Here is a 27,093-nt window from a genome sequence, read left to right as displayed (position 1 = left end):
TTCCTTCCTTCCTTCCTCCCTTCCTTCCTTCCTTCTTTCCTTCATTCCTTCCTTCCTTCCTTTCTTTCTTTTTCTTTGTTTGGTTGGTTGGTTGGTTTTTGAGACAGGATTTCTGTGTAGCCCTGGCTGTACTGGAACTCACTCTATAGACCAGGCTGGCCTCGAAATCAAAAATCTGCCTGCCTCTGCCTCACAAGTGCTGGGATTAAAGGCATGTGCCACCACTGCCTGGCTAGTTCCATCCATTTGCCTACAAAATTCGTGAGGTTATCCTTTTTAATAGCTGAATAGTATTCCATTGTACTTTCGGTTATTATAAATAAGGCCACTATCAACATAATGGAACACATGGCCTTGTTATATGTTGGAGTATCTTTTCAGTGTATGCCAAGTAGTGGTGTAGCTGGGTCCTCAGATAGAAATATTTCCAATTATCTGAGGAATTGCCAGACTGTTTTCTAAAGTGGTTGTACCAGCTTGCAATTCCACCTGATATGGAGGACAGTTCCTCTTTATCCACATCCTTGACATCATCTGCTGTCACCTGAGTTTTGATCTTAGCCATCCTGCCTGGTATAAGTTAAAATCTCAGGATGGTTTTGATTTGCATTTCCCTTATGAGTAAGGATGTTGAACATAACTTTAGGTGCTTCTTGGACTTTGAGATTCCATAGCTGAGAATTCTTTGTTAAGCTATGTGCCCATTTTAATTGGAATATTTGTTTTTCTGGAGTTTAATTTAACATCTTGAGTTCTTTGCCTATTTTTGATATTAGCCCTCTACCAGATTTAGGCATGGTAAAGATCTTTTCCCAATCTGTAGGTTGCCATTTTGTCCTATTCATAGTGTCTTTTGCCTTACAGAAGCTTTTCAGTTTCATGAGGTCTCATTTGTCAATCATTGATCTTAGAGCAGGAGCCATTGGTGTTTGGTTCAGGAAATATTTCCCTATGCCAATGTGTTGAAGGCTCTTTACCACTTTGTCTTCTATTACTTTCAACATATCTGATTTTATATATAGGTTCATAATCCACTTGGACTTGAACTTTGTATAAGGAGATGAAAATGGTTCAGTTTGCATTCTTCTACATGCAGACTGCCAGTTAGACCACACCATTTGTTGAAAATGCTTTTTCCCCCGACTGTATAGTTTTGGAAACTTTATCAAAGATCAAGGGACCAAAGGTGTGTGGGTTTATTTCTGGGTATCCAATTCCATAACATTCATGGACCTGTCTGTCTCTGAACCAATACTATATTGTTTTTCTCACTATTGTTCTGAAGTACAGCTTGAGGTCAGGGATGGTGATTCCCCCTAAGTTCTTTTATTTTTGAGAATAGTTTTTGCTATCCTGGGTTTTTTGTTATTCGTGATGAAGTTGAGAAGCTCCAACTCTGCTGCAGAGCTGCTGCTGCTTTCATTGTTGTGGTGGCTACTTCCATGTTTTGGTTTGGTTTGGTTTGGTTTGGTTTGGTTTGGTTTGGTTTGGTTTTGGTTTTTCCAAACAGGGTTGCTCTGTATAGCCCTCGCTGTCCTGGAACTCACTTTGTAGACCAGGCTGGCCTCAAACTCAGAAATTCGTCTGCCTCTGCCTCCTGAGTGCTGGGATTAAAGGCGTGTGCCACCACAGTACCTATGTGTTTTTCAATAAACTTTATGGCTTCTAAAGTAAGAAATAAATTATTTTTTCCTTCAAATTTTAGAGTCAACATTTTATTTGTCTTAATCCTATGAATAGTTTCATTATTAATAATGTTAAATTATCTGATGACATTACAGATATAGTCAATATGCTCTAAATAACCAAAGACTTATTTTGCCTGAATTAGACGTTTACTTCAAAATTTCTATCCTTTTTTGATAAATGCAAATGAAATGGACAATTAGATAAATATGTATATTCTATTGTATACTGTTTTATATACTATATATAATTCTACACTTGATACAGAAAATTATACTATAGGGATTATTAAAACAGAATAATCTTGAAAGCCATACGTTTCATCAGTTAAGAAATGTGAAAGAACAAGATAAAACAGCCCATCTTGGTTTTCAGGTGTATTTGGTTCCTTTATGCCTCCTCACTAATTCCAGCCCACACAAGATTGATCTTTGAAATGTTACTAAATGTTAAGTCATAATTCTTATGCTTGGTATCTCAAGAATGTGAAAACATTTTTCCTCAGATAAATGAGTATTGTGCAATCCATGTCTTATGAATTAAACAGAGAAACACAGAATGCATTATTATATAACACAACTTAAATATTTAATCAAAGGAATGCTATAGTGCTTATTATCTTTTAAAATATTTCATAAAATTTACACATATATTCCAACATTTCATGTTATCCTTAGGTCTTAGTATGTAACTTAGCATGATGTTATCATCGTGAAGAACATGGTCTTAGACTCACACAGCTGGCATTTGATGAATTTCAATTCCAATTTGTTTCTTTATGCTTCTTTGTCTTTGTCTTTGTGTATACACACACACACACACACACACACACACACACATATATATGTGTGTGTATATATATATATATATATATATATATATACATAAACGTTAACAACATTTACTTTGTAGACCTATTTTCAGGTTTATCAGAGTAAATTAATTTAATATATATATTATTATAATATATTATATAACATAATATATTATTATAATATATATATATATTATTAATACACATATACATATATGTATATATATAAACATAAACGTTAACAACAACATTTACTTTGTAGACCTATTTTCAGGTTTATCAGAGTAAATTAATTTAATTGTGCATGATATTTTTATATATTTAATGTACTCAATGTATAGAATTACACAAGATATATTTAAATTCCAGTAATTAAAGATGTTTTAAAATAGGATATTCTCTTCATTTTACTTATCTCCTCCTCAATGGTTATTATTGGTGTTCCAGTCTTTTCAACATTTAGATATCAGTGCCTCTTGTAGTAACAGGTTATTTCCCAATTTTTATATTGAATTTGTAGTTCCTTGGTTGAAATTCTTTTTTTTAAATTAGATATTTTCTTTATTTACATTTCAAATGTTATCCCCTTAACTAGCTTCCCTTCTGAAAATACTCTATGCCATCACCCTTCCCCTATCTCCCTGCTCCCCCACCCAACCACTCCCATTACTGGTCCTGGCATTTCCGTATACTGGGGCATAGAGACTTCACAGGACCAAGGACCTCTCCTCCCATTGATGACCGACTAGTCCATCCTCTGCTACAAATATAGCTAGAGCCACAAGTTCCACCATGTGTTTTCTTTGGTGGTATAACTCCAAGGAGTTCTGAGGGTACTCGTTAGTTCATATTGATGTTCCTTTTAGGGGGCTTCATTCCCCTTCAGCTCCCTGGGTATTTCTCTGGCTCCTTCATTGGGGAACTTGTGGTCTGTCCAATGGATGATTGTGAACATCCAATTCTGTATTTGCCAGGCCCTGGCAGAGCCTTGCAGGAGACAGCTCCTGTCAGCAGGCTCTTGTTGGCATCTGCCTAGTGTCTGGGCTTGGTGATTGTTTATGGGGCAGTCTCTGGATGGACATTCCTTCAGGCTCTGCTCCAAACTTTGTCTCTGTAACTCCATCAATGGGTATTTTATTCCCCATTCTGAGAAGGAACGAAGTTTCCACACTTTGGTCTTCCTTCTTTTTGAGTTTCATGTGTTTTGCAAATTGTATCTTGGGTATTCTAAATTTCAGGGCTAATATCCCCTTATCAGTGAGTGCATATCATGTGTGTTCTATTGTGATTGGGTTACCTCACCCAGGATGATATCCTCCAGATCCATCCATTTGCCCAAGAATTTCACAAATTCATTGTATTTAATAGCTGAGTATTACTCCATTGTGCAAATGTAACCAAATTTTCTGCATCCATTCTTCTGTTGGGGACATCTGGGTTCTTTCCAGCTTCTGGCTATTGTAAATAAGGCTGCTATGAACATAGTCAAGCATGTGTCCTTATTACAAGTTGGAACATCTTCTGAGTATATGCCCGGGAGAGGTATTGCTGAATGTTCTGGTAGTATGAAATTCTTTTTGTATTTACCAAACAAATCTTCTGGTCAGCTATTTGCTAACTATTCACCCCCTAGGCTCTTTCATTTCCCTATGGAGTTTGTTTTTACAGTTTAATTTTTTCCCAGTTACTTTTGTGTATGGAATTCCCAGTACAGGATATGAAGTATATCACGTTTTTCTGTGAAAGGACCTGAGACCAGACATATAGGGTGGAGAAAGGTCAATGTCTTTGAATGCTGTGCTAGGATCTTGACATTTATTGTTGATGAAATAATTCACCTTTTCCAAGCTTTGAAATTGCTGAGGATTTCTAGTCTTCATTGTATAATAGCATCTTAATATAGGGGAGGAAATACTAAAGATAAATTTGTTAGTGCTGAATCACTCAGTACTCATGATCAAATTAATTTGTGATTAATAGAACATATGAAATTTATGGAGTATAGTATTGAATTCATTGACTGATTAAATGTTTAAAATTGTTTTAAAATGTTTTAAAATATTTTTATTAGATGTCTTCTTCATTTACATTTCAAATGCTATCCTCTTTCCTAGTTTCCTCTCCAAAAATCCCCTATACCCTGCCCCTACCCCTGCTCTCCAACCCATGCACTCCACTTCTTGGAACTGACATTCCCCTATACTGGGGCATAAAATCTTTGCAAGACCAAGGGCCTTTCTTTCCATTGATGTCTGACTTAGCCATCCTCTGTTACATGCAACTAGAGACAGAGCTCTGGGGGTACTGATTAGTTCAAATTGTTGTTCCTCCTATTGGTCTCTACACCCCTTCAGCTCCTTGGGTGCTTTCTCTAGCTAATTCATTGAGGACCCTGTATTCTATCCAATTGATGACTGTGAGCATCCACTTCTGTATTTGCAAACCAGTAGCCAACATCAAACTAAATAGAGAGAAACTTGAAGCAATCCCACTAAAATCAGGGACTAGACAAGGCTGCACACTTTCTCCCTATCTATTCAATATAGTACTTGAAGTCCTAGCCAGAGCAATTAGACAACAAAAGGAGATCAAGGGGATACAAATTGGAAAGGAAGAAGTCGAAATATCACTATTTGTAGATGATAAAATATTTTTTTAAACTTATGATTATTTAAGAACAAAAATTGTGTGGGGTGGAAAGATTTTCAATTTATGCAATTATGCATTATAACTTTCTTTGAACAAACACCAATAATCATTTTAAATATGGAAAAACAAATTGTCAGGCATATTTTGTCCTTTATTCTTTACTTTAAAAATGGATTTCTGATTTTGTTTTATTTCCTATTTGATTAACTAAACATTCTTATATTCTTATTCCATTTGTTCTGTACACATTGACAGTAGCATTGTTGTCATTCTCACTGTGTTAGTACTTGTACATATGTGTGCATATACATGCATATACATGTTTACTATATATATATATGTATATATATATATATATTGCTATTGCTTGCTATATAATTGAATATATATAGCCATTTAGTATATAAATAAATCTAATTCATTTGCAGAGAAAATGTTTTTTGATATTCTTATGTTTATTTAAATTCATTATATAATCATTTGTTTAGGTCCACCAACCAGAAATGAATAGTCTCCATGATATCCTTTCAGCTTCCTAAACTTTGGTACTTGAACAATAGAACTTTTATCCTTCTCTTAAAATATAGTTTTCTTTCTTATTCGTTGCTCTATGTTCCTGTCTTGCCTTGCTCATCCTGATATCTTGTCTCCACGATGCCACACTGATTACCTTGGTCTTTTATTTCTAATAACATAATCTTTAACCATTACACATTATTACCTTTTCCATTAGTGTTATCTGCACCACCACTGGGAGATACATACCTCTACCAAATATTTTTGATGTATAACTCCTGACATAAGAATCTGAAACATTATATGATATAACAGTTACTTTGAGGGAGCATATTTTTCATTTGCGAACATTTATATTTGCTCCTCAAGGAGAAGAGTAACAATACTGATGATACTGTACCATACTATATTAATTCTAAATTTGTGATGGAAATTTAATCAAGTTTACAATTCTTATTTCTAATTTCTTAATTTACCACACATTCATACAGCAGCAATTGCTGAGTATAAAATGAAAAAAAAATAGTATTCTTTTTTTTTTCATGTAGGTATTCCTGTATTCTGCATAGTACCTGCCCTTCTAATGGAAATTTTGCACTTTTATTATAAACGAATCCATTTCCTTTTTAATTAGCATCACAGGTGTCTTCAACTCCATGTATTTATTATTTATAGTTTTATAAACTCCATTTTACATATTTGAAGATAAATTTTGGTAAATAATCTAAATTGGATAAAAATCACAATATGTGTGTATATGTATGTTTGTATGCAAATAAAATATTTCCTCTAATGGTCACATTTCTATATACCTATTTTTTTTTCAAATTCTAAGCAGGATCAATTAACTGATTAATTGATACATGGACTTCGCCATAGGAAGAGAGGCTTTAAAATGCAGATATGAAATTCCCTCAGTAATCAGAGATATATGCACCATTTTGTTGTATTGTTGTGAATTTGGGGTAGGTCAATGTATGATATGTTTCATGAAGGAATCATTAACATTTTGACCACAGACTTGAATTGTTATGGTTCTTATATTACTGCCATTTTTTTTAAAATTAAAATAGTTCTTAGTCCACAGTATGCTGTCTGCAAATATTAGTTTATTAGAAAGAATGATTCTACTTTTAAATAATATGAAATTATAAATACTGATTTCAGTTTTGAAATTGAAGGATCTCTATTTGTCCTCCTTTGAGAAAGATAGTTTATGATGTCTGTCACATTAAATAAGAACACAGAAGCTGGGCAGTGGTGGCACATGCCTTTAATCCCAGCACTTGTGAAGCAGAGGCAGGCGAATTTCTGATCCAAGGACAGCCTGGTCTACAGAGTGAATTTCAGGGCAGCCAGGGCTAAACAGAGAAACCCTGTATCGAAAAATATAAAAACAAACCAAACAAACAAACAAAAACACCAGAATACAAAATAGGAATGACAGTTAAAATTTACCCATCTTAATCACTTGTCATTTCATTTACTATGAACTCAAATTCTTGCACCTTGTGAGTTATTCAAAACCACATACTGTGAATTTCATAATGAGAATATTGGGTCCTTGCTTCTGATTTTTATTGATCTACATTTTGACAGAGATTCAGTAGTTCCCTAGATTCACTCTACAGTCTAAAATGTAATCTCATATTTAAAAACATTGCATGCTTGAATCCTATCAGTACTTTGTTATTGAAGGGATTGAGACTTGCTTGTTTATCTGTAATTCTTACTATTCTGTCAAGGTAATGAATTACAGCACGTGCTTGGGTAGTCTTTCTAGGAAAATGCCACTTCAAATGTGGGAACAAATATCTAACCTTCATATGTGTTGTTAGACACCGAGAAGCCTGCTTTAAAAGACTTCCTATTATTCATAAAGTTGATCCTGCTGATTGACAGGAAGCCTGTACACTCATAGTGATGACTCTCTGCTCTTACTTGTACCTGGAGAAGTAGCATGCTGTTCCACTTTATCGTGTTTTAGATGAGACTTAGTCTTATTGTGGCTCAGACTGCCTTCAAACTCATGACAATCCTCCTCCTCTGCCTCCCTGAAGCTGGGCTCGCAGGCCATCATTCTCATGTTTACAGTTTGTAATGCCAGCTGAAGAGGACAATTGTAAACTGAGACACTGGTAGTAAATTTCAAAGGAGCTTTGCAGACACTGGTATACCAAGGGAAAGTCAAAGTGAATTAAATTGTCACACTGTCCTACCAATTATATTTTAAAGATGATTCTATTTCATTTACATATTCATGAACTATCCATTTCACTTTCTTTAGACACATTTATAAAAATTAGCATATTATTCTCCAATTCCTGGTAAAGATCTCTGTAGTGAAGAATCTTTTTCTCCCTATTTGTTAACGTGATGGAAGTGCACGGCTCAAAAATCTCTTGTTATTTTTTTATGAGAAGACTTAAAAAGCACCGAGTACTTCATTATGTAAAAATAATATTTGGCATTATGCAATTCATCAGAGTCCTTAAGCTTTTCATGGCCAAATTTATAAGTGAGTCATAAACAAATATTCTCATGTATGTGTAAGTAATGAAGTTAGCAATAGCTGGGTTTATTATTATGTGTACATGATCACATACAGGCTTAGTTTTTGGCATACATAAATCCCAAACATCTGCTGTGTTTTAAAATCTGTAAACATTTTAGTGAATTAAGAGATTCTGTATAGATAAAAAATAATTCCTGCACGTTTGATATATGTTCACTGTTAATTATCTTTGTGTGAGCAATTTTTTCAGATGGTTCATTTTTCTGGTGACTTGTCTCAAAGCTGCAGAGAAAAAGCTGAGAAAAGAAACTGACATGAAATTGCATTTATGTTGTTTCACATTTTTAGTAAGAACAGTGTATAGTGGAAAAGAGGTAGTGACCATGTTGGTGACACCACGAGGTTGCCTGTTCTAATATGGTGGCTGGACTAGGTAGTGGAAGGCTAGCTGGAACCAGAACTGAAGTACCTTCCAAAGCCTACAGTTAGAAAGCCAACCATTTAATTAACCAGAGGTTGCACATGAAGTGCTGTACAGTGTGGTGACCTGGGATGAAAGACTGACTCAAAGGAGACTTAGGATATTTCACATATGCTAATAATCTCCTCATTATTTTTATCGAATATGTTTTGCATGATTGATTTAATTTTAAGGAGGTAGGATCTGAATTTTACATGGAAAGTTCTAAGAAAATGTGAACAATAAATATTCAGAAGTTTGTACTGTTTCTATGTACATGATGATCTAACTTAGAAGATCCTGAGAATGGTAGGAGAGCAAGCATAGTGATATTTATCAAAATATTAGGTATGGTCTGACAAATGCAATTTAGAAAATATCGTTATTTAGAGAAGTTTCCTCTAATGATTAATATTCTAGACTATAGAAACTTTATTAAAATTGATCTATAAATGAAATAATCATCATCACTGTTATCTTAGCCTAAGATATATATATATATATATATATATATATATATATATCCTATGTCTAGTCATTTCACCATTAAGTATTCTTCATTATTAGCATAGTGATTACTGTCACAGGGAAGACATTAAAAGGATGCTACTAGTTTAATGAGTATAATACTTATCAGCACATCCTGTATATTTAACAATTGAGAGAATTGTGGATTTCAGTGTACCAGTCTTCAAATCTATCTTTCTTAACAGTTTTTAGGGTACATAAGGACACCGAGGATTGCCTCATCTTGTATGAAATTTGTTATTGTTCGAATCTTAATGCAAATTCTAAATTCTATGTATTTCTGAAGTTTCCAGCCAGATTGTGTGACCTCTCCCTGCCACCCTTTCATGTTTGTTTGGAAACTATTAATTTCTTTAATGTCTTTCTGATATCTATGAATAAAATTAACCATCTCAGTATTTTCTGTATATTCATGGAAATGAGAATCATGACCTATAGGTTTTCTTTCTATCGTCCTCACATGACATTTTGAAGAAGCAAGAAATTATATGAATGCTATTATGACTATTTGTTATCTATTAAAGCATAGGTATTCTTCTAAGTGCTACAAACATTTGCCTTTGCCCATATATGTGACCTAATCACTGTAGCTACTGCTACTCTTTGCTGAGCAGCTTATACCATTCATTGAAAATCAGCCACCATTAGGCAAAGTCAAAATTCTCAAGGATAGTCTGTTGCCACATAATGGGTGCTAATAAACATTTATGAATAATCCCTGAGTATGTGTAGAGTCTATGTATGAGTCTAGGATTTGGAAATGTATATGGTTTGCTCATTCATTTATGTGCTTTCTGTAAATAAGGTTAATAATGGTAAATTTTGTATAAATTTTTATATTTTCATGTGCCCCATATTGAACAGAGGGAAAAAAAAACACAAGAAAGGCATAAAACATTTTGCTTCCTAAGTTTTAAACTTAAAGTCACTATATTTAGTAAAGCACTATATTTAGGTATGTTTAAGTATTTGGAATTAGCTTGAAATCAACGAATTATAAGCAGACTATGGTTGTGATTGAGTGAAATTTTGTCTGATTATCCAAGTCATTTCCTTTTTCTTTGACTGTTCATTAGTGCAATAGGATTTTATGGAAGGATAAGGTTGATTCAGATAGGAGATTCCTGTTTATTGGACTGGACATATAAGTCAGTTGAAATTTTGTTAAAAGAGGTAAGAAGTTGTGATCTGATTTGCAAAGGGTACACTAGAAATATTCTTTTGATGATTCAGAAAATATTACAGAAATTTCATGGAAAGTATTTCTCTTGAATTTTATTTTTGAGATTATTATATAATTTTATAATTTTCACCTTCTTTTTCCTTTCTCCCAACCCTCCCTTATAACCCTTATTTCTCTTATCCAAATTTAAGTCCTCTATTTGTTGTTTTCCTAAAACTATAACACAATCTTTCAGTGTGTAATGTTAATTATATGAATATTTTAATAACAGAAATATTCATGAGAGATTAATGAAAAAACTCTGACTGAACAGTCCGATGGAGGGTGTTTAGAGATATACAGGTAAGGTATCACTGTATAGATGTAGGAAACAATTGCACAGTGTTAATAAAATACCTTTACAGTAGCGTGATGGAAGTCAAAGTTCATATAGTGCTACAAGTTAGACACCAGAAACTAGACAGATGAGAAAACATAAATATTATGTTATTTGGAGCAATGTGTTCCTTCAAAAGAATGTGTAGATTCCAAATTCTAAAAACTGACTCTTCTACTTCCATGATGAAAATAAATGGATTTTATTCACATGTTGAAACTAAGGCTTTGATATTTTGAGGTTATTCCATACTGTTAGTGTGAGTCTGATGTCGTTGTCAACATTGTTTTGAAAATAAGGTCATAAGATTAGTTTTACAGGTTCAGAATATGTGGTGGAGACCTAAGCTACATCAACAGACAGGATCCTTGCATTGATAACACTCTCCAAAAGAAACTAATTATGCTCATTTGTAGAATATTTTGTTAGCTATTATATAGATATAGATGTAGATACATAGTGATATAAGTATAGATTAATAGGACACTTTCATAAATTTTTTCTAAGTATAGTTTGATTCTATTTTCATTAATAAAGAAAATGTATACAATCAATTCAATATTATTGGAGCAATTTTAATGTTATTTATAAATACGGTTTTATATAGTTTATATATGCATAATGCAATTACAGTCAAAGTGATTATAAATTATAGGAGCACATTAGTGGATATAGAAGGAGTTGGTAGTGTAGAAGGATGCACAAAAATTACATAAAGCAGTCACTTCTGAAATTTTCAAGACGCAAACAAACAAAACCAACAGTTTTAATCTCCTTAGTTTGAAGTACCTAATAAATAACAATCTAATATCCCATGTAAAAGTGACCTGACATCTGAATAAACTGTTCAAGAGATTTTGAAATACCAATGCTACTGTGATTCTATTGTGATTTTAATAATGTGATTAGCTTCCTGTTTTGTTGATCAGATAATTTTCATTAGAATCATTTGTGCATGTCCTTTATCTAATGTTGGAGCACACTAGCATGAGTATGGTCACTTTCTGTCCCAATGAGCTATATAGTCTAGAAGGCATATAATAGAGTCTCACAGAAAAGACCCATATTTTTTAAAATTTCTTTTTATTATTTTTTAGTTTCTATACCTAATATTTTGATCATAATCTTCCCCCCCCCTTGCAAGTCCTTTCACCTCACTTTCCACTCACCTCATCATGCTCTTTCATTCTCCCTAAAACATAAAACAAAACCCTATACACACACACACACACACACACACACACACACATATATATATATATCACCCAGTAAAACACGAATCCAACTTTGTGTTTGTCAGCTTCTGCGGAGCATGAAGCCTGCTCTAGAGTGTGGTTGATAGAAGTCATGACATTCCAGTGGAGGAAATTGATTTTCTCTTTCCTAGCACTTCTCGCATGGAAACGGGTTCTGACCTTACACCACAGCCCCTTCTCGTCATTGGGTCTTTTGCCTGGCTTGATCTTGGGCATGGTTTGCACAGGCTATTACAGTTTCTAAGAGTTCCTATGTGCTGTGTTGTGTTGTGTTTTGTTGGAAAGAAGCTGTTTCTGTCTCCCCTTCAACATAGATCATTGAGCCTTGAAGAGATTGAGAGAGATTTGATAAAAATAAATGAATAAATAAATAACCTACTTAAGAACTGAGTGTTTCAAGGTCTCTCAGTGAGTACTTATGCTTTTATTTCGCACTTGTGTTTTACTATATTAACCACCCATGGACTACTTGTTCACTGAGCGTTGAGTGATGTACTAATCTATAGGCATAGAGGAATGTCATTAGTACTAATTTTATTGTTATATCTCTATAGCATAATAATAGTATGTTTTCCCCTAGTTCCTTGGCTTATCTAATTTAGGTTCTTGGATTTATTAACAATTTGGGTCCACCTAATGGGATGGGTCTTAAATCCAATCAAAAAGTGGTTGGACAATCCTATAATATTTGTGTCATTATTGTACCAGTGTATCTCACAGGTGGCTTGCTGTTGTGGGTGATAGTACTCTCTTTCTGAGGTCCTTGCAGTAATCTACAAGATAAAAAGATGCCCTGGGATGGGGGAAAAGTAATGTCCTAAAACACAATGTTTGTTTCTGAGTCCTCTAGACTTTCGCTTTCATCACTGACGTTCCATTGCCACAGTGGTGTTCAGATACCTAGAAAGTTATACAGTTAAATGCTGCAGTATAATCTTATTTCAATAGATGGAAAGGTTTGAAACACTCCTTTAAGTAATATAACTCAAGGAGGCTACCAAATCACAAGCAAAAAAAGCTCTGTATGACTTTAAGCGCCCAGAGAGGAGCGTGCCAAAGGGGCCATAACAGCTCAGAGAAGTGGGGAGGAAGGATTATGGTAGGATGTGGACTGGCAGGGGGAGGTGAATGGGATGTAAAGTGAATAAGTTAAAAATGAGTCAAAATAAATAAAAAATAAAACCCTCGGTATAATGTAAATTAAAAAGAAAATTAAGGAGCTATCATGAAATATGAGTGTTAGGTGAGATTTTTCCAAAACTTAGAAAATATGTGGCATGGTTCAGTAAAATTAGTCCCATGGTAAAAGTAGAAGAATTAAACATCTGATAACATTACTAATTTGGAACAGAATGTTGTGATTTGGCTTTCTTCTGGGCTTTAATAGGTTGGCCAGCTGTAGTCATTTATCTTATGTCTCTCTAGTTCCCAGTTCCAATAGGACTTTTCCCACTGAAATAAGTGGTTTAGTAGTTTGGGTTGTTTATGTGCACTGCTGTTAAATATTACTCATGTTTCCATGACCATAGACAGAAAGTCTGATTTTTGTGTGTGTGTGTGCTTTTTGCTATGATTTCAATTTCTTAGCAGAAGACCTTAAGAGGGCACATTTAGAAAAAAACTCCGAAATTATAGTTATAATAATAGAAACCCAACGCGGTTCTTTTAAGACTTAATAGGCAAACAAACTTTTTAATTAATCAAATGATTTATTGTTCTAATTCTTTGTGTGCTTGGTGTGGCAACTTTACACACACACACACATGCACTTCAGGTCAAAGAAATTTAAGAAAAGTAATAAAAAAGATTGTCCGCAGATATGGAACATTTTTCTCAAAACGTTGTCATATTGCTTATTGTTATGGAAATATTGTGGTAAATTAGAACTGAAGTATAAGTTGTATGTATGGATTTTTTTTTACTGTTACTAGAGTGTACTCTAATTAACAAAATGTTAGATAATAGAGATTTAAAGTAGAGATTTATCTTCCTAGAATTTTTTTAAGACCGTAGGCTCTAGGATTATTGATTTTTATAATGATTACCAACTTTCCACCTATGAGTTGGGGTGCCCCATAATTAATGATTAATTTTAACAAAACAATCTTGAGATTGTACTTGGAACTTCATTTCTGGCAAATCTGTTTTCTCCTTTGCCAAATTATTAGCTCAAAGCAACCTCATTTTATATTAAAAGAGTACTCTTAAAGAGATTCTGTTTCCATTAATATACATAGTGTGGCAATTAAGTTAAATAGCCACTGACAGTCAGGCTGTTTGCATATTGAAAAATTCTATGATTAAGTAACAACAAGCATTTAATGCAAAACAAATTCTATGATAATTTATTTGATGTGGAGTTAATCTTGTTATTCAAAAAGAGTCAGGTTGTCACTTTGTATTTTATTATATTTAATATTTGTTGTATAATTTGCATGATTGTTTTGAACCATGGTGGCTATGAATGTCAGTGACACAATTCTCTATTTTATTATTTCCTTTTAATCCTAATTCATATCAATGTGAATCTTAATTCAGTACAGTAATTCAAGCATGTGGCTTAATTTTAATCATGTCAAATATTAATTTTGTCAATTACTTTTAGTAATATTTAATTTTCAAAATTTTATGGTTGTTAACTTTGACAAAATGAGCAATAACTAATAATATATTTCAACTCTTAGTTTCTTTTGATTAAAAAGAATGACTTGTCTAGAAATAGTGACACTTAATGCCAGGTTTTGTGAATTTGTCATTTGAAATTTCATTCAGATCATATATCAAAAGATCTACTTGCAAGCTTTTAAGATGAAGTGATTGTAGACTAATGTCTGAGTAAGAGATTAAATTTGAATTTCAAAAGAAGCCTTTAAAGTCTCCTTTTTGTTAGGAGAGATCACATGTATCAAGTAGATTTAGAATGGACTATGATTATTTTTCCTTATTCCAATAATATTTAGTTATAATACAGAAATGATTTATTGAGTGTATGAAATATGTAATTAAAATATGTGCACTAAATATGACATGTATTACACTGGCAAAATTCATTATATATCTGTATATCTAAGCCAATTACCCATATTAATACTCTTCAATATTTTTAATTCATTAACTGCGTTTCTCATATATTAGGACAAATTTACTATTTTTCTAACCTGAAATGATGGTATATTCTAAAACAAACATGCCAGAGCAATAATTATATGTACTATAATTAAAACATTTATAAAGCAAGGAGCATATGACTGTGTGTTTCCTGGCTTTCATTACACTAATTTACTTTTAACCATAATAGTACAAAGACAATCAACAGTCAGCAGAAATGATAATTTATATTTTAATTTTAACCTTCAGCAAAGTTAGCAGTTTATACACATTCATGTTCAAGAGATCCAGCAGTAGAATAAGTCATAGCTACCGATCAGCATGCTGACCATGCATAGAAACCATTGCCATACAATGGCCAGTGTTAGCTAACTTGCTCAGTAGGTTGGAGTTACAGAAGTAATACTGTTTTATGATTTACTTTATAGTTTCTAAATGGCTAATCTGAATGTAACCTGACTGTAAGTCAAAGAGTATTTGAAGTGATATTTAATTTTAGTCATATAGAAAAGGAAGAATACGCGTACAATATTAAAGTCAGGGCTATTTCATCTTAGTAAACACAATTTAAAGTCAAATTGAGGAAATGAAGAGGTGTTTCAGGAGTTATAAATACCAGGGTTCAATTTGCAGCAAGTACATGTTGCCTCATAACCATCCTTACCTCCACCCCTCTAACCCATGTGTTCATGAGGTACATATTTAGTCCAAAGACTTATATGCAAGCAAACTACTCATAACATAAAATAAATATTTAAAAGTAAGTAAATAAAGCCAAATAAAATAGAATAGTACTCTAAATTTTCTCTAAAGTTGTATTTTGAAATTTAGATACTCGTATGCCAGTTTAATGTTCTATAATTGTATTTGTTTGATTCCTCCTCTTATTCCTCCTTCTTAGTATAAAAAAGACAGAAATATTTATGAAGAGGATCATTGAGGCAGTGTATCTAATGCCCATGTTTTCCATCCTTAAAATGATAATTTTCATATATTTCCATATTATATAAAATTAATGCCCATATTTCTATATAGGTTTATGGTTCAAAATACTTTGAACAACTTTCATCTTATGCAAGTACTTAGGGGCAGCAAAGAACAATCTGAAAGTCAATTGAGTCTCAAATAGCTCACTAAATGTCCATGTGAGTTCTGGGAATAAAGTCAGGTCCTCTTCAGAGCAATGAGTACTCTTAGCAACTACGCCAACTCTCTAACCTTAGGCAGGGACTCTGGGATAAGAGTTAAATAATTTAAGGTGATGATATTCAGCACCATGGATAGTCACAGACTAAGACTACATTAATTTTCTGGCAACATTAACTGTCTGTGTCTGTGTGTGTGTGTCTGTATGTCTGTGTGTGTGTGTGTGTGTGTGTGTGTGTGTGTGTGTGTGTGTGNTGTGTGTGTGTGTGTGTGTGTGTGTGTGTGTGTGTGTGTGTGTGAGACTATTAAGCAACATACAGGGCTTTTAGTAATTAGTTTTGTCTGCATAATCAGCATGAGCTACAGGATGTGAAGAATGCTGTTTTTTATTACATTTAACACAATTAAAACTCATACTTCCACCACGTTCATGCAGTTTTAAGAAACAAACAAGACATTATTCTCTTTGTACTAAATAAAGCTAAGATCCTTTAACACTTAATAGTCTAGGGCTTTTAGTTCATTAACAATGTGGGTAACTTTGCCTGTTATTCTCAATGTAGTATTAAGAAACCATCTACAGGCAGAAAACAAAACAAAACAAAATTCTTTTGTTTTAATTATCATTCAGGGAAAATCCCATGAATAATTTTGATGAAGTATGAAGAAACTAACTAATCAGCAAAAATCCATTAATCAATATCTGAACACTTATTATAATATTGTACCTGGCATTTTGTGGCAAACAGTATCATTTGCCTCCTTTTAAATTGATGATTCAGAGAACTAAATTGCATCATTTTAGCTGCCTACTACAAAGACTAAAAGGTACAATGAGAGCCTAATCACTGGAATCATTCAGAATCAGCTGCTTACCAAATGGTGTGAGGTCAGTCCTTACTCCACTGCCATATTTGCACTTGGTTGCCTCGTGGGTTAAGCTTTATTTCTGCATTGACAATGCTGGGAGAACATTTTTATTTTGTGCAATTAACAACGGAGACACAACCATTGTATTTTATTTCATTGAAGTTACTACAATACATCATTATCAACAAAATGAAGACACACTAATTGATAAGACATTGAACTACATACTAAAAATAAGCTCACCTACTGACTAGTGGAGAGTGTCATATTTGTAGGGAGAGGTTGTAAGTAAATAAGAGGAGAAGGTTGAGACGACCTTTGTAATAACTGAGTATGGGCTAATGTCAGTGTATAACCATGTTCAGGTAATATTCATTTATGGGTGAAAAAAAATATAAGCAATTCATAGTTACATTTCTATTTTGGTCTGAAAGAAGTGGCATCTCCAGGACATGGAATGCATATAATAGAGATCTTTGCTTCAATGTGCTCTTATAATACATACATACATACATACATACATACATACATACATAAACACATGAATAAATTCCAGTTTTTTTTTTAAACTGACTAACTCATGGGCTGAAGCAGTATGAACTAGGAGTCTCAGGTTCTCTAGTGTGAGAAGACTAAAGTACCATAAAAATAGGCTCATCCATAAAAAATAAATGTCAAAGAGACATCCTAAATATTATTTAGTGGCCAGTGCATCTATAATTTGAGATGAAAATGAAATATTTGAATTTAGTTAATAATAAAATTACAGTGAACCCATTTATATAAACAAATAAGTTAGTTAATAAATAATAGCAAGATCTAGAATAGATAAATTTACGATGTTGAGGAATTCTCAATAATTAATCAAATGGCATATCCTCATAGGGGCCACTTATAAATTTCTACTTCTTAAACTTGGGCTACTAGTAATAGCTTCCTTATATAGGAAACAAGGCAGAAATCTCAAAGAAAGTTAACTATTCAGTGGAGAAAATAATTAAATAATATTTCAACAGATAGACAGAGATAATCAAACAGTGATATTATCCTGACTGTATCTAACTATGATAGAGTTTAATAAAATGAAAAGTCTCATTTTCTTCTAACATGCTCTCTGTAAAAATGTCTACCCCAAATATTAAATATATCCAATGGAAGATACAATATTAGTTATCATTGTGTCCCTCAAATGAAAATTTATTAAACAAAGAAGATTGAATCTCTTAGATTTAGGAAGGACTTAAAACATTAGAAGAGATGGTGATGAAGGATACTGGATATCACTCTGTGATAAAATTGATATTGAATAAAAAAGGGAGTAAACGTGTTGGATGGTAAAATTTAGCTATTGATCTACTAATGTCAACTAATTGACAGTAGTAGTGGATGCACTACACATTCATACTGTTTACAGTTAGAGTAAGTGTGATAGTTTGGATCCCTTTATTATACTTTTTTCTATGAATATAAATCTATCTCAAGTTTAACACTTATTTAAAATTTTAATGTAGATACAATCTACAAGAATAGTTTGTACCCTAAGGGCTCAATGTTTAAGATCTCATCTGTTATGAACATAGTGGAGCATGTGTCCTTCTTACCGGTTGGGACATCTTCTGGATATATGCCCAGGAGAGGTATTGCTGGATCCTCCGGTAGTACTATGTCCAGTTTTCTGAGGAACCGCCAGACTGATTTCAGAGTGGTTGTAAAAGCTTGCAATCCCACCAACAATGGAGGAGTGTTCCTCTTTCTCCACATCCTCGCCAGCATCTGCTGTCACCTGAATTTTTGATCTTAGCCATTCTGACTGGTGTGAGGTGGAATCTCAGGGTTGTTTTGATTTGCATTTCCCTGATGATTAAGGATGTTGAACATTTTTTCAGGTGCTTCTCTGCCATTTGGTATTCTTCAGGTGAGAAATCTTTGTTCAGTTCTGAGCCCCATTTTTTAATGGGGTTATTTGANTTTCTGGAGTCCACCTTCTTGAGTTCCTTATATATATTGGATATTAGTCCCTTATCTGATTTAGGATAGGTAAAGATCCTTTCCCAAGCCCTATTTATAATAGCCAGAAGCTGGAAAGAACCCAGATGTCCCTCAACAGAGGAATGGATACAGAAATTATGGTACATTTACACAATGGAGTACTACTCAGCTATTAAAAAGAATGAATTTATGAAATTCCTAGCCAAATGGATGGACCTGGAGGGCATCATCTTGANTGAGGTAACACAATCACAAAGGAACACACAATATGTATTCACTGATAAGTGGATATTAGCCCAAAACTTAGGATACCCAAGATATAAGATACAATTTGCTAAACGCATGAAACTCAAGAAGAATGAAGACCAAAATGTGGACACTGTGCCCCTTCTTAGAATTGGGAACAAAACACCCATGGAAGGAGTTACAGAGACAAAGTTTGGAGCTGTGATGAAAGGATGGACCATCTAGAGACTGCCGTATCCAGGGATCCATCCCATAATCAGCTTCTAAACGCGGACACCATTGCATACAATAGCAAGATTTTGCTGAAAGGACCCAAATATAGCTGTCTCTTGTGAGACTATGCAGGGGCCTAGCAAACACAGGAGTGGATGCTCACAGTCAGCTATTGGATGGATTACAGGGCTCCCAATGGAGAAGCTAGAGAAAGTACCCAAGGAGCTAAAGGGATCTGCAACCCTATAGTTGGAACAACATGATGAACTAACCAGTACCCCGGAGCTCTTGTCTCTAGCTGCATATGTATCGAAAGATGGCCTAGTCGGCCGTCACTGGAAAGAGAGGCCCATTGGACTTGCAAACTTTATATGCCCCAATATAGGGGAATGCCAGGGCCAAAAGAATGGGAATGGGTGGGTAGGGAGTGGGGGGGCGCTATGGGGGACTTTTGGGATAGCATTGGAAATGTAACTGAGGAAAATATGTAATAAAAAATATTAAAAATTAAAAAAAAGATCTCATCTGTTATGTGTAGGTCAGCTCACACATAGCCCCATGATGCAGATTTTGGAATATTTCTTCACATGGCTTAAAGTTGCATTTTGAATATTTATAACTTTTTTTTAACGATTTTTTTCTACTGTCTCCTTTCTCTTTTTAGTACATTAGTTTTTCTTTATCTTACAGAGAGACAGTAATAGGTTATGAGTTGACATAATTGAACAAGCCCAGCCTAAAAGCTGTATTAATTGTATTGTGTGTTTGTGAATGTCCTACCTGCATGAACATATGTACTACTATATGTTGAGGCTAGAATATCAAGGGAACAGGTGGCTGTGGTGAAAGCTTTAATGTTTGAAACCTCAGGACTCCAAACTCCAGGAGAGTTGGGTCTACCTTGGAGCTTACTGAAGACATCATGTGATGTCATGAGCTCAGCAGTTATAGTGTGTGGCGGCCTCATGTGTAAAATAAAGTTAACACATTTAGAAATCAAGACAACATGTAAAGAGTTCCCAAAACAAGATGTCTGTACTCTCTGTAAGACACAGAACCTGAAAAGCCGTTACTTTCCTTGAGTCATTCTATTCTGTACAGAAAACTCTACCCTGATCTTATACTGTAGCCTGCTTTGTACTAGAACCAGTTTCGTGGTCATTGCTTTGCTGGGAATTGAGGAATGGGATAACAGATCTGTACCTACATCATAGAACAGCTTGAGTGTGCTTCCTGGTCCTTTCTCAATCTTTGCCAACCCCTAATCTCAGTTAGGACAACTGTGGGTAACAGGTGTAGTGGGGTCTCATTTCCTCCACCTTCGACATGGCCCATTACATTTTTACTAAAACCGTGATTATCAGATGTCTCGTTTGCCAACCTTTCAACAGTTCCCAAGTTCTGAGTCCTGGTATCAGAAGGTAGGGCACCCCAGGCCTGGTCTTAGGTTGTCCTCTGGGGTGTGCTTAATGAAGGTTTGAGTCAGAAGCGTTTATGATAAGCAACTAGCTAGTTCAATCAGCCCTTATTACAGAGAGTAGTTCTCAGAGCTTCTGCCTAGCTATCCCTTCCTCAAGGTCACAGTATTACTGTCTGAGACATTCAGTGAGGATGGTGGGTGTTTGCTTCCTGCCTGGCCAGCACTCTCACCAGAGTTTGATTTATAGACACTTTGTTTTCTTTTGAACAGAAGTCTGTGTAATCCCTTTTGTGTGAATTGCTATCTTGTTTGTTTAGAACCTTGAAACAATAATTTCTTCTTACAGAGAAGATCTGCAGAAGTGGGGTTACTCTCAACACAGGACCGGTGGAGCAGAACATGCAAAATCTTACATCACACATATACCTTCTTGTTCCTAAATGAAATAGCTAAATTTTTAAAACTATTTTTAATCACCAGTTTTTTGAGCAATGATTTTGCTGTATACTACAGGCCAGCCTTGAACTCACAATCTTCCTGCTTCTGAGTCATGTGCTACCACACCTGGATTCCAAGTTTCTCTTTAAGTGGTCTTGATTGACTTGGGTTTGACATCTTAAGTAACCTGTGAATTCTTTTGTGGATGACTGAGTCTCATGCAGCTGAATTTAATATTTGTGCTATTTCTAAAGTACCTACCACCTAAATGTACCAACTCATAATTTTAGATGGCTGTTGATGAGTTTGTATCATAAATAGAATTGTTGATCCATCCTTAATTTATGCAATATTATGTGAAGAGATTGAGTTAACAATTAAAAACATGCCTCTTTATGAAGAGAGAGAGAGAGAGAGAGAGAGAGAGAGAGAGAGAGAGAGAAAGTGATATCAGATTTACTCAGACCAGATTACAGATGGCTATGAGCCACCATTTTGGGGCTCTGACAACAGAAGTTGGAGAAGAAGTATTGTTAAGAGAGTAAAAAGGGATACAAGGATGCCCTGAGATACTGTTAGATATGCTAACAGTATTGTTCTCATGATATCAATGGAATAATTTGTAGTAATGATGTGCTATTGTCACTCACATTACTTCATGACCATTATGATCAAAACCACTGCAAGTGTCCCTACAACCATCATCTATACCCATATAATGCAGAATTACTCTTGTCACAGAAAAAATTATTCTGGATCTATTTTGAGCTCAAAACTTTTCTTTTTATTTGATGATTAAGTATTATTTTGAAGAACAGTTTTCTAAATAACTTTTATTGTCATGGAATTGCATCATGTCTCCTTTTCCATTGCCCCCTTCATGCCTCCCTTAGGTCTCCTCCTTCCAAATCTTGCTAAGCTCACCCCCTCAACTTGATAGCCTCTCTTTGTTTTATTATTGTTGTTTCTTACATAAATGTTCATGCACATGTTTGTATGTAGGTATGTGTTTAAACATTTTCTGTCTGTCTATCTATCTATCTATCTATCTATCTATCTATCTATCTATCTATCTATCTATCTATTGATTGATCTATCTATCATTCTATCTATTTATCTAGATACATGCATAAAACCTGCTTTGTGAGTTATGAGTCTTTCTTTTCTGTTTTTGCTCTGTGTATATGTGGTACCCTGACTGACCACTCTGCATTAAATAAACAATAAGGGAGGTGTTTATGTGTGTGAGGAAGGGAGTCCTCTCTGGAAAAGGTCAATGCTCCTTCATCCAACAGTTAATAGTTTTCTACAGCTCTTTGTCCTAGGGTGAGGCACCATAAAAGTTTCCTTCCTTCATGTTAACATGTTCATTAATATTACCAGTTTTCCTGTCTTGTTTAATCACCTCTTTCTGGAAGAGACTGTTTCACCATATTCACCTAGGGCTTCAACGCTATACAAAGAACTATAGGAAACTAAAGGATGCTGAGGAAGGGATAACTAATCTTTCCCAAGAAGACGACCACAATTATTTATTTAATACCAAATGGCTAGCTCTTTATCACACATAGAAGTATCATTATGCAGATTGAGTAAGTCATGATTAGGAATGTTTAAGTATACAGGTAAATATACAGCCATTTAGTAACAAGAAATAAAATGACTATGAATTTGAAATAGCAAGGATGGATATATGGGAGTGTTTAGAGGAATGGAAGGAAAGAGAGAAATGTAATCATGCTATTTTCTAAAATGTTTAATAAAGGAGGCAGTCTTCATTGATGACGGTTGCTCTCTACACTTATCTGTAGGCATAACAATGATAGTCAATGCAGTAATGAATTATGCTAACATAGAAAAGTAGCAGTAGTAGAACCCCATTTCCCCATGCAATATGATCCATGGTGTAATTAACAGGCTGGTTTCCAGTACAAAGCTTGATTTCCCTCCAATTAAGTGGGACTTAAATTCAATTAAAAAGCTACTGGTTGCCACCAACATGGGAGTGTGTTTTCTGTCATACTGATAATTTTTTGTGGTTTACAGTTGTTTTGGGTTGATAGAGAAATTTATTGCTGCCTCCCTTGGCAGCATGAATAATGTTTTCATATCTGTTAGACCATAGGGAAAAGGCTTCTAGGTCAGGATCATATCAAATTGTATAAGTCTTGTGTCCTAAGCATATGGTTTCTTCAGTATCATGTACCACTCTTAACTTCTTAGAGGCAACCCAGGGCTACATTGGTAATCTATATTGTTTTAAAGATCATTTGGATTACCCGAACCAACTATTCATATTGAGCTTTCTTGGAGATTTACTAGTCTATAGTTCTCATGGGGAGTTAAGCCCAAGTGGTTTAATTTCCTTTAAGATGTGTGTGTGTGATGAAAAATATATATTGTATATGTGATGTATGTGCACACACAGAGATATATATGTTGCATTATTGTATGTATATAGAAGATATGATTCCCTAAGGTTTTATTAAAAATGAACTGCTATTTGTCTGTCATTCTTCCATCCCTCTATATGGCAGCCTCTCTCCCTTTAACTGACTGGAGCTCCATCTCAGATATAACCTCCAAGAGCTGAATTAAAGAATCTTGACATTTTCTAAATCAAAATTTTTTTCAGAATCTAGGAACTTTGTGATTAACTTTGATGGGTGCAAATACATAACTAAATATTGCATCTTGGCTGTTAGGATTTGGGCTATTTTTGTTGTTGTTTTTACTTTTTTCAAAAACAATTTTTATTAGATATTTTCTTCATTTACATTTCAAATGCTATTCTGAATGTCCCCTATACACTCCCCCTGCCCTGCGCCCCAACCTACCCCCTCCTGCTTCCTGGCCCTGGAATTCCCCTGTATTGGGCCATACATTCATCACAAGACCAAGTGCCTCTCATCCAATAGATGGTCTAATAGGCCACCCTCTGCTACATATGCATACACAAGCTCTGGGGTGTACTGGTTAGTTCATATTGTTGTTCTTCCTATAGGGTTGCAGAGCCCTTTAGCTCCTTGGGTACTTTCTCTAGTTCCTTCATTGGGAGCCCTGTTCCATCCAATAGATGACTGTGAGCATCCACTTCTGTATTTGCCAGGCACTGGCATAGCCTCACAAGAGACAGTTATATCAGGGTCCTGTCAGCAAAAACTTGCTGGCATATGCAATAGTGTCTGGGTTTGGTGGTTGTTTATGGGATGGATCCCAAGGTCTCTGGATGGTCCTTCCTTCCGTCTCAGCTCAAAACTTTGTTTATTTAACTCCTTCCGTGGGTAATTTGTTTTCCATTCTAAGAAGGAATGAAGTATCCACACTTTGGTCTATCTTATTCTTGAGTTTCATTTGTTTTGCAAATTGTATCTTGGGTAGTCTAAGTTTCTGGATTAATATCCACTTATCAGTGAGTGCATATCATGTGAGTTCTTTTGTGATTGGGTTACCTCACTAAGGATGATAGACTCCAGATCCATCCATTTGACTAAGAATTTCATAAATTCATTTTTTTAAATAGAAAAGTAATACCCCATTCTGTAAATGTCCCATATTTTCTGTATCCATTCCTCTGTTGAGGGGCATCTGGGTTCTTTCCAGCTTCTGGCTATTATAAATAAGGCTGCTATGAACATAGTGGAGCATGTGTCCTTCTTACCGGTTGGGACATATTCTGGATATATACCCAGGAGAGGTATTGCGGGATCCTCTGGTAGTAATATGTCCAATTTTCTGAGGAACCATCAGACTGATTTCCAGAGTGGTTGTACCAGCTGCCAATCCCACCAACAATGGAGGAGTGTGCCTCTTTCTCCACATCCTTGCCAGCATCAGCTGTCACCTGAAGTTTTGATCTTAGCCATTCTCACTGGTGGGAGTTGGAATCTCAGAGTTGTTTTGGTTTGCATTTCCCTGATGATTAAGGATGTTGAACATTTTTTCAGGTGCTTCTCTGCCATTCTGTATTCCTCAGGTGAGAATTCTTTGTTTAGCTCTGTATCCCATTTTTTAATGTGGTTATTTGATTTTCTCGAATCCTGCTTCTTGATTTCTTTGTATGCTTTGGATATTAGTCCGCAGTTGGGTTTTGGATTGGTAAAGATCCTTTCCCAATCTGTTGGTGGCCTTTTTGTCTTATTAAATGTCTGCCTTACAGAAGCTTTGCAATTTTATGAGGTCCCATTTGTTGATTCTCGATCTTACAGCACAAGTCATTGCTGTTCTCTTCAGCAATTTTCCCCCTGTGCCCATATCTTCGAGGCTTTCCCCCACTTTCTCCTCTATAAGTTTCAGTGTCTCTGGTTTTATGTGGAGGTCCTTGATCCACTTAGATTTGAGCTTTGTACAAGGAGATTATTTCCTAACTTTGACTTAAAGTGGTGTATTATGTCATATATATTGTCTTGTTATTGTTTCAAAAATTTGCCAAATCTTCACATTTTAATGTAAAAGCTGTCTTAGCTAATTAATAAATTAAATAAAAATATATAATGTATTACAAACGATGTTGCACACATAATTCTATTTGAAATATTGTCACATGTATTTGTACACACACAGAGACACACATTTAACTTCGCTGGATTTCTAGTCAGCCTCTTGTCTCTGATTATACACTACTCCTTATTGCAGACATCTGTTATATGAAAAACCACCATCTACTCTAACATTTCTCAATCTATCCATCTACATTTTCACACACACAGACAGCTCTTCCTGTAAATGTTTTCTTCGTATGCATTTTCAAGAACCTTTAATTTGTGTATTGAAAATATTTGGAGGATAATTGTGTTTAATCTGAACATAGAGTTTATGTCTGTCATTATTTCATAAATCAATGCTACCTAAAAATTAAAGTAAAAATTAATGACTATACATTATGTTGGATATCTGTCTTAGTAAGGGTTTTACTGCTATGAACAGACACCATGACCAAGGCAAGTCTTATAAAAAGCAACATTTAATTGGGGCTGGCTTACAGTTTCAGAGGTTCAGTCCATTATCATCAAGGTGGGAGCATGGCAGCATCCAGGTAGGCATGGCGCAGGCAGAGTTGAGAGTTCTACATCTTCATCTAAAGGCTGCTAGTGGAAGACTGACTTCCAGGCAACTAGGGTGAGGATCTTATGCCCACACCCACAGTGACACACCCATTCCAACCAGGTCACACCTATTCCAACAAGGCCACACCTTCAGATGGTGCCACTCCCTGGTCCAAGGATATACAAACCATCACAATATCTCATAAGTCATCTTCCAAAAATATGTTTGTTTCTGCTTACTGGGAATGTACTCTGTGATATTAGAGGGTTTAGTTGTGTGAAACATTATATAATGTACACAGCATACACATGACCACAATACACCATTAGTCAAAATGTGGTTTTAGGTAAGATGTGACTGTACTACACCATTTATGTAAAAAAAAAAAAAAAAAAAAGAAAGAGACATGCACTATCATTTTGTATCTTCTAAACACAAAACCATTTAAACCAATTCTCTAGAGTATCAGAACATAGATGCACACTATTCATTGGCCCATTGTGTTTTTTTCATTTACTTCTATAAATTATCCCAGCAACAACATTGATGCTTAAGTTAGGAAAAATATTAACTCCTTATTTCCTCATATCCCAAAATCATGAAAAAAAATCTCAGCACATGATAAATATGGATT

The 27,093-nt window shown here is 34.7% G+C and overlaps 1 protein-coding gene across 3 annotated transcripts in view; it reads left to right on the top strand.

The window, feature by feature from the left end:
* The window catches only part of Epha5 (EPH receptor A5), a 367,473-nt gene that overhangs the window by 238,551 nt on the left and 101,829 nt on the right, over positions 1 to 27,093 (top strand). The gene's annotated exons all lie outside the window — the stretch shown is intronic.

This window comes from Mus caroli, chromosome 5, assembly GCF_900094665.2.
Source record: "Mus caroli chromosome 5, CAROLI_EIJ_v1.1, whole genome shotgun sequence".
NCBI lineage: Eukaryota > Metazoa > Chordata > Mammalia > Rodentia > Muridae > Mus > Mus caroli.
This window is presented reverse-complemented; position numbering and strand designations above follow the sequence as displayed.